A 13,591-nucleotide genomic window follows, 5' to 3' on the forward strand; every position below is an offset into this window, starting at 1 on the left:
TAATTTCTAATACGATCATACGAATCTACCTAAAGCCAATCACATGCATTAGGTACAACTCCTGAGGACCAATATGGCCGCCTCGTATTTAAGTCAGTTAGAATAGTTCGTTACCGGAAATGCTTTAACCTACATATTTAAGATTAATTTACAACAAATTAGTCACATACGTCTATTTTGATAATATAAAATTGTGCAAGTATAAATTAAAATTAATAGGAAAAACCGGAACACAATATTCTTGTTGTCACGTCGAAATGTGTTGTCGCAAAATTGTATTTGTTGTTTGTGTGAGTTCTGTTGTTTTATATCAGTGTTTAGTGTATAAATACGACACTACAATTAGTGTCGTCACGAATTGTTGTCAAAGATCTACAAAAAATCTTAAAATGTTTTTTTATCCCAAAGATAAATAACATTTAACGATTAATATCATTCTGGTCCGATTAGTAAATAGAAATGATGTTAACTGTTTCAGATGGTATTATTATTCCTGGAAGCGACACCTTGGTACCCAAGGATACACAAGATCAGCCCATTCACAGCTAGAAGGCTATTAACAACGTACAGTAAATCTATTACTGGAAATCCAAATACTGTTATGGTGGTCAGTCCGGCGGAGACTTTACTGGCAGCTTCAACTTTCATGGATAATTCAGCGGAGACTTTATTGCCAGCTTTAATAACTCCTGTTAATGTAAGTTAAATGTTTGTAATCGATGTTTAGGTTACAGGATTTAAAACGCCTTTATAATATAGGAGCTTTTTTATAATATAGGAGCAGACGAGCATGCAGTCCATCTGATGGTTGGCAAATGCCACCCACCCATGGTCATCTGTGATCTACCCCAGATAAGATTAGATCCAACCTGAGGTCGGCCACAGAAGCGCGGCTACCTCTGACTAAACTGGAACGCCTAGGAAAAGTATGTTTCCCTTACCACACCCTTCAAACCAGAACACAGCAGCGCTTAACACTGATGTTATTAGGCAGAAATAGAAATAGGAGTGGCGGTGGTACCGCTGGAGTCGAAACATAGAGGATTCTACCACCTTTAATCAGGTATGATAGGAATAAAGGTAAGAACACCTTAAATCCGGATAGAAGGATAGAAGTTCACCAATTACTAAGGTTTAGTTTATACGAAAAACCTTGTAATCTATTATTATAGCTTTTTATTAATACAAAAATTCAATAACCGCAAATCCAAGATATCACTTAAGTTATTGTCTAAAATCACAAAAGTATCTTGAATACATTTGGAAGATCTCAAATTGTGAATTGTTATCAAAATGGAAATTTCTAAAAATCTGGTCTATTTTTATTTACAGAATAACACAAAATATAGGAAAGAATCGATCCTTCATAAAGTTCATAAAAAAAATAACTACGACGATTTACGAGTGAAACCCTTTGAAATCGATGGGGTTGTTATAAGTGGGATCAACGATTTGTTCATCCTAGACGACAATTTTGACATGATATATGATATGGATGAAGAATATTATGAATATTACAAAGAATATTTCGAGGAATTTTGGGAAGAAACGCTATGTGAAGACGATGAAGACGATTGGGACGAATGGGATGACACTGATTATTTACATTTCATACCTTATTTTTGAAAATACACACACATAGACACACGCACATACAAACAAATTAATGAGATTATAAAGCCAGAATGAGGATCTCAAAATATAGAAATATGGACTCATAACAGCAGTATTAAGCGCTGCTGTGTTCTGGTTTCAAGGGTGTGGTAAGGGAGACATACTTTTCCGAAGCGTTCCAGCTTAGTCCTCTTGGGTAGCGGCGTATCTGGTACCGACCTCTGATAGGAATACCTAATCCTATCTGGGGCTGATAACAGATAATTTAAGTGATTTTCAAAGTCAAATTTCTGTTTAAGGAAAATATTTTAAGCAATTGTCTATACTACGAGTAATATTATAAAGAGAAAACTTTGTTTGTTTGTTTGGTTGTAATGAATAGGCTCAAAAACTACTGGACCGATTTTAAAAATTCTTTCACCATTCGAAAGCTACATTATCCACGAGTAACATAGGCTATATGAAATTTTATATGACAAATATTTGATAAATAGATTTTGAGGCGGTTCAAAGTTTGCCGGGTCAGCTAGTTTTTAATAAAGAAGTAGCAAACTACCGTACAGTCCACCTGGTAGTGAGTGGAACTGCCGCCCATGGTTCAGGCCTACCTGAGGTCAGGCACAGATGCATTGCTAACCATGAGAACTAAGTTGGTATAATTACCTTTACCACAAACCAGAACACAGCAGCGCTTAACACTGCTGTTATTAGATAGAAATAGGTGTAGCGGACTGAAGTCAAACTACGAAATTTACTGACATTGATAAACATGTTTCACATTTTCGTAATATTTACTTTCTAATCAATTATTTGACTCTTATTATTGGTATTTTTCATATTTTATGCGTCTGTTACTACGCGAACGGTATCTAATATTTCGAAATTTGAAACATAAATATTATATTTTGGTCTCAGAATAGTTAAGCAATTCATTGAAAACTATACAGGCACGTATAGTATTTTCTCTTTCACTCACTCATTTTGAGTTTCGTATATGTGCGAGCGAGACAGACGCAGCGTCTTTGACTTTTTGTTTCAACATTTTAATAATCTCTCATTGTTAATGTCACGTATGAAAATGACTGCATCTTGTTTCTCGACTTTGTCTATGATCTTAAAAATAAATTTGTAAATAATTTATTATATAAATCTATATTAATAAAAATTAAAAAATGTTTTGTTCTATTTGTTGTAATAATAATTTTTCGATTAATACATTCTTTGGGATTTTCATATTTTTGGCGTTTATGTTGTAATGGATAGACAAAACAATTTATATTACTTAACTAGTCAATTATTTATTTTATTTTTATCATCTTTTGCGGAAGTAACATTACAATAAAAGTTGTAAGAGAAAAGTGTCATATTAATTAATTTTAAATATAAAATACAATATTGTTATGAATAAATAGATTATCATCTCATAATAATCTTAATATTATATTCCTAAGTTAAACAATATTTATTTACGATTGTTAATAAATTTAAAATTTTCTTTAAATTTAATTTGTTATTTAATATGAATAAACATACAGAAATGAAGACAGAATTTTATTTATCAATTCCAAGAATTTAAAGAATTATTTATTAGTCCTTAAATGATAAACACAAACATATAAAAATGGATAAATTCTCATTTATGTGCCATAGTTGATTGAAGTTTTAGAAAATATTGAACTTCGTTATGACGAGACTTTTGCCATTTTTTGTTGTTATTTGCCAGTTATTATTATCTAATGTAAGTTAAACATTTTTTCTTTATAATATTATATGCTAATAGTCTAAAAAATATTGATAATTTCTTTAAAAGAAAAAAATAAAGTATTAATTTCATAAAATGTAATAATGTATGCATTATATTTATAGATGTAATATTTATTTTTATTACCAATAAAACGACTTCATAATTGTATTAAAAAATTAATAATAATAAAATTATTATTAAAAAATATATTTATCACAGATATGTTTAAAGTAATATTAAGAAAAAAATGAATTTTATTTAGAGTTAGAGTTTATTATTGATGATTAATGATTTTTAGCGCAATCTTTTTTATAAATTATATTACATACTTTACAAAATATTGTTTCAGAAATCTTTTGGATATGTTATAGCTGATGATTTTGGATGTACGACAACAGTAAGTAAGATAAATTATTATAATTATAGTATTACGAGTATCTATACGGAAAGATAAAACATGAAAAATAAACAAAATACAAAGATAAGGTGCCTAACATTTTCGGCATAGGCTGTGAGATTATTTAGGTGGTAAGTTAATGGTAATTTGAGATTTTGTGTCATCTACGAAATTGTCCCATTTTCATATTTAGTAGGCAAATATTGGATAGATTGCGTTAATGCATCATCCATCCGATCATTGATTGATTTAGGTGTCTTAATAACGTTGAAAACTCAACTACTAACCTAAAGGTAGAACCAGACCTCCCAGCTGAAATATGATACCACTTTGTCTCAATTATAAGAAGAACACAAGGGCGTCAAAAAGTCAAAAAACTTGTAGCAACATTATAGGGTTTGAAGAACTCTCAGGTAGGTTTTATGTACCACATCTTTACCGTAGCACATCATCACTGCATTTTTAAAATTTTCAGCATAATTTTTACTACAAAGAGTCGTAGAAGTTCGCAAAAAGCAAAATAGAAACGTGACAAACATGAAAGACTGAAAAATATTTTATTTCTATTTCGCATTTTGGTTCATTATTGCCGTTTGAAATGTTTATGTTCGTGGTTTTATGATTATTAATTTACATAAAATGATTATTAACTGATTTATGATTAGCTAAATAAAATCTGGATCAATCAATCAAACATTTTGAGGTAGACTGCTGGCTCGTTTGCTAATCTTGTAACTTGTTGATCGTTTTGAAATTATTTACGCGTTTTATCTTGTCTCTTCGCTTTGCTGAGCTGAATACTATTCCGATAGGTGACGCCTGCCTTCTCTTGGGTATCTCGTGTTGGCCAGCCATCGATATCAGAGGAGCAAAGGCGAGAAATATTAAGCCGGTTGAAGTCTTACTTTCGTTGGCCCTCGTCTCGATTCCGCGTAAGTCTTGCGCATTTTTCTTATGACTAGTTATTTCGCTTTTGCGCTTTGTAAAGCAAACGAGGTTGCAGACAAAATTATATCTAAGACTCATTATTTTATTAGAATTTTAACCAAGTTATCTTAAATTTATGACTTGCGGACTTTTTGATTTTTGACTTGCATGGGGATAATCGCGAAAAAATACGTCTCCACAGAAAATTTAACCCTTCATAAAATGTTAGATAATGTATGTCATCAATTTTAATCTAATTTATAATCTTTCGTCTTTCTTATAACTCTGCTGTGTTCTGGTTTAAAGGTAGAGTCATACTTATTGGAGGGGTTCCAATATAATCCTAAAGGGTAGGAAAGCATTTCTAGCCGATCTCAACTAGGACTATAATATTATCTAGGGTTGATTTCAGATATCCATGGCTTTTACACTTAACATCAGTTGGACCGTATTCTTGTTTCAACTTCCTTATTTAAAATAAAAACAATATTTTTCAGGTCCCAAACATCCCCCTCTATACTGGAGAGGGTATCGGCGAAGTCTACGTCTCTGGAGATGACATACCCGCTGATGGTGTGACAGAGATAGAAGGCGCGGTACCCATAACTGGAAATGTAGCCTTCGGTGGTCCAGTCCGTGCGTCGGGCACCGTTACCATCGCAGGAAGATGCGCTCGTGAGTTGAATTTACACTTACTCATCATTTGAGGTTTGAGGATTTGAAGGTGGTAGAATCTTTTGTGGTTCGACTCCGGCGGCACCACAACCACACCTATTTCTGCCTAATAACAGCAGCGTTAGGCGCTGCTGTGTTCCGTTTTGAAGGGTGTGGTAAGGGAGACATACTTTTCCGAGGCGTTCCAGCTTAGTCCTCAGGGGTAGCGGCGCATCTGTGGGTGACTTCAGGTAGGAAAATCTAATCCTATCTGGGGTTGATTACAGATGTCCATGGGCGGCAGTAGCCACTTAGGTAGGTAGGTAGAGTGCATGCTCGTCTTCCACTCCTATATTATATAAAAAATATATATAAAAAAATTTGAAGGTACAACCCATTATGGCTCATCTCCGGTGGCACCGCCACACCTATTTCTGCCTCATAACAACAGTGTTAAAGTACAACAGTGCTGCCGTCATACTTTTTGGAGGCATTCCAGGCTAGGAATTGGGGGTAGCGGACCTCAAGGTCGAATCTAATCTTATCTGGGGTATTTTACAGTTGTCTATGGGCAGCAGCAGTAGTCATTTACCGTCAGGTGGACTATATGCTCTTCTGATGGTCTGATGTTTAAAGAAAATGCCATTACTATTTTAAAAGACTTAAATTTTACTACTTTCGTGTTTCTCTCAATAAATTTGCTTTACCACAGCTGCCTCCGGATTTTCACCATCGATCGCACAACCATTCCTGCCGCTACCCCCGCCACTACCCGTCACTCTTCCACCGGTCACTCCTGCTCCCATCACGCCTGTACCCGTCACGGTCGTTGAACCTGTACCAGAACCAACACCTTGTATCCCAACGGTCACGTTACCACCTGTGATCATCCCAGCAATCGTGATACCAGCGTACGTCCTCCCAGAAGTGGTGATACCAGCGGAGGTTTACGAATTAGGAACCGGTTGTGGTGAGATCGTGGTCACGGGTGACGATATAGTGGTATGTGGTGCCACTTACGTCGAGGGTGTGGTGCCCACTATCGGTGAGGTCACGTTCGCAGGGCTTGTGCCAGCGAAGGGTACTGTCACTGTATGTAGTCATTTTTAAGGTGTGACATGTCATGTTGGGTTGGTCACAAAAATGTCTGAAGTCTCTATAGAAATCTTTATAATACTTACTTATGACATTGCTTGCTGCAATATCGTTTTTTGGTATATTTTAAGGGGTAATTAAAAAATTGCATACAAATAATTTAACGCCCTGCTGCCATATAGGGATTAGAATTCAAAAAATAAAAAAAAAACAAAGAAATATTGATAAAGTATTGCATTGTGCATTTAGACCCTATGTCATAAAAACAAGCAAATCAAAAAACTCCCCCTTTAGTGCTTACGTAATAATGACCTCTTAGCAATAAAATGATCGAAAGTTGAAAAAATATTCGAAAATTGCTACAAATTAAATTTAACGAAATTAAAATTAATGTTTTGGATTTTTTAATTTTGTAGATATGTTTTTATAATGTTATCACACAAGGCGACTTTCGGACATTTTTGGCCAGATTCAAAGACCATAATATGTTATGGGATTATCTGATCTAAGGGCTGATAAATAAAAATAATTATTATAAGCTTATTATAAGCACTATATGTTTAGGGTAAATTGTATTATTTATATGAATAAATTGTTTTAGAAACGATCTTGTTTTGTTTTTTTTTTTGGGTATCATAATTTATAGAATCTTATATATAAAATTCTCGTGTCACAATGTTAGTTACCGTACTCCTCCGAAACGGCTTTACCGATTTTCACCAAATTTTATATGAATATTCAGTAGGTCTGAGAATCGGCTACTGTCTATTTTTCATACCCCTAAGTGATAAGGGTTGTTCACCCTTAACATTTTTTTTTATTTATATGGCAACACAACGTTTGCCGGGTCGGCTAGTGTTATATAAATATTTAATGGTATAAAATAAAAATTTAAACGAGAAAATTATATTGCATTTAAAAAAGGAGCCACCCTGCCGCCTTAATCTTAGTCTTTCTGATTACATTTTTTTGACATTTTTGACATCTAACCTAATCTAACCTTACTGGTAGAGTTCATAGTTAGTATACAGTATACACCTTATTCTATTATAAAGAAATCTAAATTTTTATTGACCTCTCTAGCATAATTGATGTCACGATGTTTTCCTTTATCGTTAAACCATTTGATATTTCCAAAAATCGAGACACCAGATTTGAACCCTGAACCCTCAGGCTAGAAACTCGCTACCACTACGCTATCAATTTTCACAATCCCAAAACCTTAATATTGCAATATTACGTAATAACATCACTAATTACTTAACACTTTATCGTAAGTCACGTTCATCTCAATTCGATAAGAGTACAATTGATATCAGATATTAGTATAAAAGCAGGTATAATGCTACGAAAAATATATTCACCAGTTGAACACACAACATAATGACTTATTCGATATATTTACTTTGCGCTGCCTTGGTACAGGTAAGATTATTTCTATTTTCGAGAAGGTAGAAAAATAACACGCCTATTTCTACCTTATAACACCAGTCTAAAAGTGCTACAACCCTGGGTGGTTCGACTACAGGTACCACTGCCACACCTATTTCTGCCCTGCTGTTCTGGTTCGAAGGGAGACATCCCATCTGGGATTGGTTTTACATGTCCATGGGCAGTTTCCATTTAGCATTAGAAAAAAGAAAAAGTTAGAGATTTTTTGCCTCCCTTACAATTTATTTGGAATAGAAGCATACATTTTTATCCACAATTATTTTTTTTCGGATATCAAAACTGGGAATTTGAATATTTTTAAGGGCAGGGGACACATTATATTTTCATAGTAAGGCGGTCGTGCTATCAACAAGTTTAAAAAACACTGAGTTAGCCTGTATGCGCGTTTGCAGCTTCAATTGCAAAAGAGTATACTTTTGTATTTGACTATTTTAGCACTTTATCAGTTTAATTTTATGCTTTCAGCTTTCATCCGCCCAAGTGCTGTCTTACGTGTCAAGAAATCCGACTCCCCAGCAAGCAGTCGTTGCCAGCATACCAAATGCCATTAACAATGCCAAATCAGTGCCAAGCAACGCTGTGGCAGCTGCTCGAGTGCCAAGTGCAGTGCCAGTCGCCAGTAACGCTGCTCCTGCTGCCGCTAATTTAGCAAATACTAATTTAGCACCTGTCAGCGCGAACCCAGCTCATAATATTGCCAACCCGAACTATGCTGCCAGTTACGCGAATGCAGCGAATTATGCGAATGCAAACTACGCTAATGCCGCGAATTATGCAAACGCTGCGTACGCTCAGAATTTCGCCAATACGTACAATGGTAATGCAGCGAACAGCATTGCTAGCGCTAACTTGAACAGCGCTGCGAATGCTAACTTAGCTAACGCTAACGTAGCGGCGAATGCTAATTTAGCTAATGCTAACATAGCGGCAAATGCTAATGCAGCTGCGAATGCTTTAGCTAATGGCAATGCGCCGACAATTAATGGAAATATGGCAACATTTAACTTGGGCACCAATGGCAACACCTTCACAATTACTAGCGGGTCGCCTGGAGCCCAAGGCTTTGGTATTTCTGTGATCGCCGACGCCTTAGAAGTCGGTGGTACTGTGGCAGTGAATGGTCAAATACCCATTTTCGGTACCGTTGCTCTGAATGGTAACGTACCGACTGATGGCTCGGCATCTGTCAGTTATAACTGCGGTGGTAAGCAAGGAGCCACCAATGTTCAGGTTTAAGTCATAAGTTAATTATTAGATAAGTAATTTATTAAAATATTTCCTATTTAATTTATTTATGTTGTAACGGAATAAAGTGTTGATAAAATGTTTCTCATTCTTTGTTTATGAGCTATCCACGTAGACCGTATCCACTTTCCCACTGTGGGAGACAGGTTTCCTTTCAAAAGACTCAGGTATACCGCACTGATCAAATGCAAATTAGTAGACTTCACATATTGTTAAGAATAATAAAGAATTCTTAGAACGAAATATAGATTTCCTCATGATGATTTTTTCATTCGCCCTTTAAGAGTACGTCATCCATTACTGTCCCACTGCTGGGCACGGGTCTCCTCTCAGATTGGGATGGATTAGGCCATAGATCCCCGCGCTGGCCAAGTATTGGTAGACTTCACATACCTTTAAGGTTTTTATAAATCTCAGGTATGCAGGTTTCCTCATGATGTTTTCCTTCACCGTTTTAAGCAAGTGTTAATTAAATGCGCACATGACTTTGAATATTAAATGGAAAATTATAAAACGGTCGAATAAAAAAATACTTAGCGACTGATAATGACATACTGTTTTATTAACTTGTGTGACTACATTACTACGGGTGGGCCCAATTTGTATGAATTCAGACCTTACTTTTATTCATGATCAATGACATGAGCACACAATATTCTACTTATTGTAGTATTTTTCAAAGTGGTTTTTGTATTCGAAACACTTCTTTTAAAATATTTTGACAAAAAGTGGAGTTGGCTGATTTGCGAATTAAGGTATCGATATATCACTATGAAAGATCATAGGTGAATATTTTTATACCTAAACCACGAGGCAGACTGGTTACCTGATGCAAAGTTGTCACCGTCGCCTATGGACATTTGCAACACCAAAGGAGTCGCAAATGCATTCATTCATTCGTTCGTCGTTCATTTTGGTCCTTTTTTGAAGAGCTCGAAGAATACCTAAGGAAGAAGTTTATTCCACATTCTAATTTCCACATTCTACTTGTGTTAATTTGTGAAAACTTTCCGGAACTGATCAAAAGATGGCACCATATTTTCTAAGTCACGTTTTTGAAGTTTTTATCATCTTCCATACAAACAAGGCACGAACTGAGTCTGTAGTACGAAGGGAGGTTACCCTTTTTCAAACAGTGGTCATTACGATGATTATAAAATTATATTCAAAAGTTTAAACAAGTAATTAATTTAAAAAATCAAAAACCCGACTGTACCAAAAAGGCTGAAGTAGAATTTCCAAAAGCAGTGAAATAGGCATTTCATTATTTTTATCCAGAAAGCCAAATACAAAGTTTCATAGTAGGTGTCTGCTTCAAAAACAAAAAATGTTCAAACAATATTATCCTATTTTATTTTATCCTCGTAGTGTTCATTTACGCTATATAAAGAACCTATGTGTAAAATTCCAGCACGCTTAATTTCAGCGGTTTCCCTTTGCGTTGATCTCTGGCACAGCAACTCTCTCATTTAGTCAGACAGTCATCTCGATGTGTATATACGAGTATATATGTACTAGCTGACCCGGCAAACGTTGTGTTGCCATATAAATAAAAAAATGTTAAGGATGAACAACCCTTATCACTTAGGTGTAAAAAAAATAGTGGCATATTCTCAGACCTACTGAATATGTATATAAAATTTGGTGAAAATCGGTGAAGCCGTTTCGGAGGAGTACGGTAACTAACACGAGAATTTTATATATAAGATATATTATATAATGTATGTGTAATCTCCTCTTAATTTCCTTTATTTTGACACCCTACTCGATAGGTTTGGTTAACTTTTTTAAAACGTGTTACTATATCACGAAAAAATTAACCATTTACGGTCTATAAAATATATAACCTCAGTAAATCAAAGTTTCGGACATTATTTTACCTCGTTAGAGGTAGCATTTCATTATTTTTATCCAACAAGCCTGATACAAAATGTCATAGTGTTTGCTTCAAAATTGACGATAGTTCAAATGAACTTTTAACCCTTATTTTACCCTCTACGGGGTTGATTTTTCGGAGGGGGATAAATAAGTGCGTCCTTGTTCCTATCCAGACAACCAAATACAAAATTTTATAGTAGTTGTTTCAAAATTAAAGGATTTCAAAAAAACTGTTTTCCCCTATTTTACCCTCTTAAGGGTAGAATTTCCAAAAGGCCTTTCTTAGTACTTATTAAAGCTATATAGAGAACCTGTGTGCAAAATTTCAGAACTGTAAAGTCCTTGGTTTAGGCTGTACGTTGATTTCTGAAAAATGAAAAAGTCATTTAGTTAGTGTAGTCAGTCAGTCACCTTACTGTTTTCTATATATACAAATATGTTTTTATAATCTCCGTGTAATTTCCTTTGATTTGATACCCTACTCGATAGGTTCGGTTAACTTTTTTTTTTAAATGTGTTACTATTTCGTGCCAAAAATCCGCCATTTTGATTTTTTTTTACTAACACCTATCTAAGGACACTCGGGTCATTGAGACAAATATAATGACACATTAACTGTTGAAATTCATCCAGCCGTTTGTTAGATCGGATCAAATAAAGAAAGACAAACATACAAGATACGCGCGAAAAACATAACCCTTCCTTGGCAGTCGGGTAAAAAATAATACATTCAAAGTTATAAGGTGAATTAAAAAAAATACGTGTGGCACTCGGAGACTGCCGCGGTAAAGCTATTGCATAGCATTTTTTATGCTATGAAAACGCTCAGAAGGAATTCTAGAAATACAATATATTCTTCCATAATCATCAACATTTACATTAATACATCTTTATCCACTATTTTATCATATCTCCATTATATAAGACATTGCAAATATCAGCTGACATTTCATAACTCCAAGCAAGACTGAACATTCTAAAATATAAAATAGAAAAGTATTTAATAAGTGACATAAAGTATTAACAACCAGCAATATAAATGGATTAATGCGATGTGCCTGTGACATTTGGCCGAATGTTACAGGTACGAGTACATCGCATTTTTCATTAATAAATGCACTTTGTTTATTCATATTTAAAACACTTTGTACACAAATTATTTGTACCATAAATCATAATGGCGTTTTGATTTTGTGCTTTCAAGTCTGTCAGTTGTAATTGTACGTTTAAAAATAACAAACACTCTTTTACGTTATTTTATCAATCCAGAATTCAACATAGCTTATGTTGATAAAACATATTATTTGGATAATATGGTAATATAATTTAGAATTTTATAATGGGAATATAAAATATACTTCACGCAATTTTAAGATTTCTGCACAGATAATAAAAAAATGTGTATTACTGCCATCTGTGTTCAAGTTGACGAATTAAGGTTATCAAATAAAATAATAAGGAATGTAAAATAATACTTTATTCAATTATATCCATATTTTTCTATTGACAGTCAACAACTCGGTTGCCTGGAGACTTGATATCCAACAGTCCTCCACCGCTATTTTCACTTACACCACCAGGGGCGCCGGCAGCATTTGGTCAAGGTGACGGCGCACCAGTATGCCATTTTCAGTTCTGACTTCATAATGGAGTCTACCTAATCTTCGGATGACGACTCCGAACTCCCATTTAACTCTTGGGTTGGTGTAACTGCGGACTTGTACCTTATCACCTTGTCCGAACTCCTGCGTTGGCGGTGCATTGTAATGTAATCTGGATAGTGGGGCGGATTTCTTATATAAGGCATGCATATAGGTTCTTGGTGTTCTTACCTCTCTGCCGAACATTAACTGATAAGGTGATAACTCTTTTGTATTAGGTGTACGTCTCAAGCGTGCCTTGACAGTTAACAGTTTATCAAATAAACTTCCGCTCTTGCTGATATAAAAGAACATTCAGGTATTAGCCGATTATTTTCTTTTTGTACATTCAAAAATTTAAATTTTAGCTTTGTATATATTTCTTCAAATTCGTACCTGTATTTTATTTCCTCTTCTAAATTTTCTTCTTCTGTAAGCCATTCAATTTTTTCTTGAATCGCGTAGAATTTGTTCAAATTTTCTTGTAAAGAATTCAGTCGTATATTTATTTCTTCAATGTCAATTTTTTCTATTCCCGAAATGTAATTTTCGGTTCGTTTCATTAACCCACGTAATGTGGCTCGTATTTCCTTATTGTTTTTTAGTTCATTCGACATCTCGTCGCTAATATCAAATAAAATAATAAGGAATGTAAAATAATACTTTATTCAATTATATCCATATTTTTCTATTGACAGTCAACAACTCGGTTGCCTGGAGACTTGATAGTTGGATATCAAGTCTCCAGGCAACCGAGTTGTTGAAAGGTGTTACTTATTTTCGTTACGGAATTTCTCGATTCGGTCGCCGCGCTCAAAGCCCGCGATAAAAGCTATGCAATAGCTTAAAAAAAAACAATTGTAATAAAAACTGTGGCCTGAAATCGCTAAGGATCGCCGTTAACCCGCTGTTGGGAGGGTTGGGACATAATGAGAAGGATTAGCC

The sequence above is a fragment of the Epargyreus clarus genome, unplaced genomic scaffold (assembly GCF_041222505.1).
Source record: "Epargyreus clarus isolate Ecla_fem2 unplaced genomic scaffold, WU_Ecla_fem_2.2 ptg000016l, whole genome shotgun sequence".
NCBI lineage: Eukaryota > Metazoa > Arthropoda > Insecta > Lepidoptera > Hesperiidae > Epargyreus > Epargyreus clarus.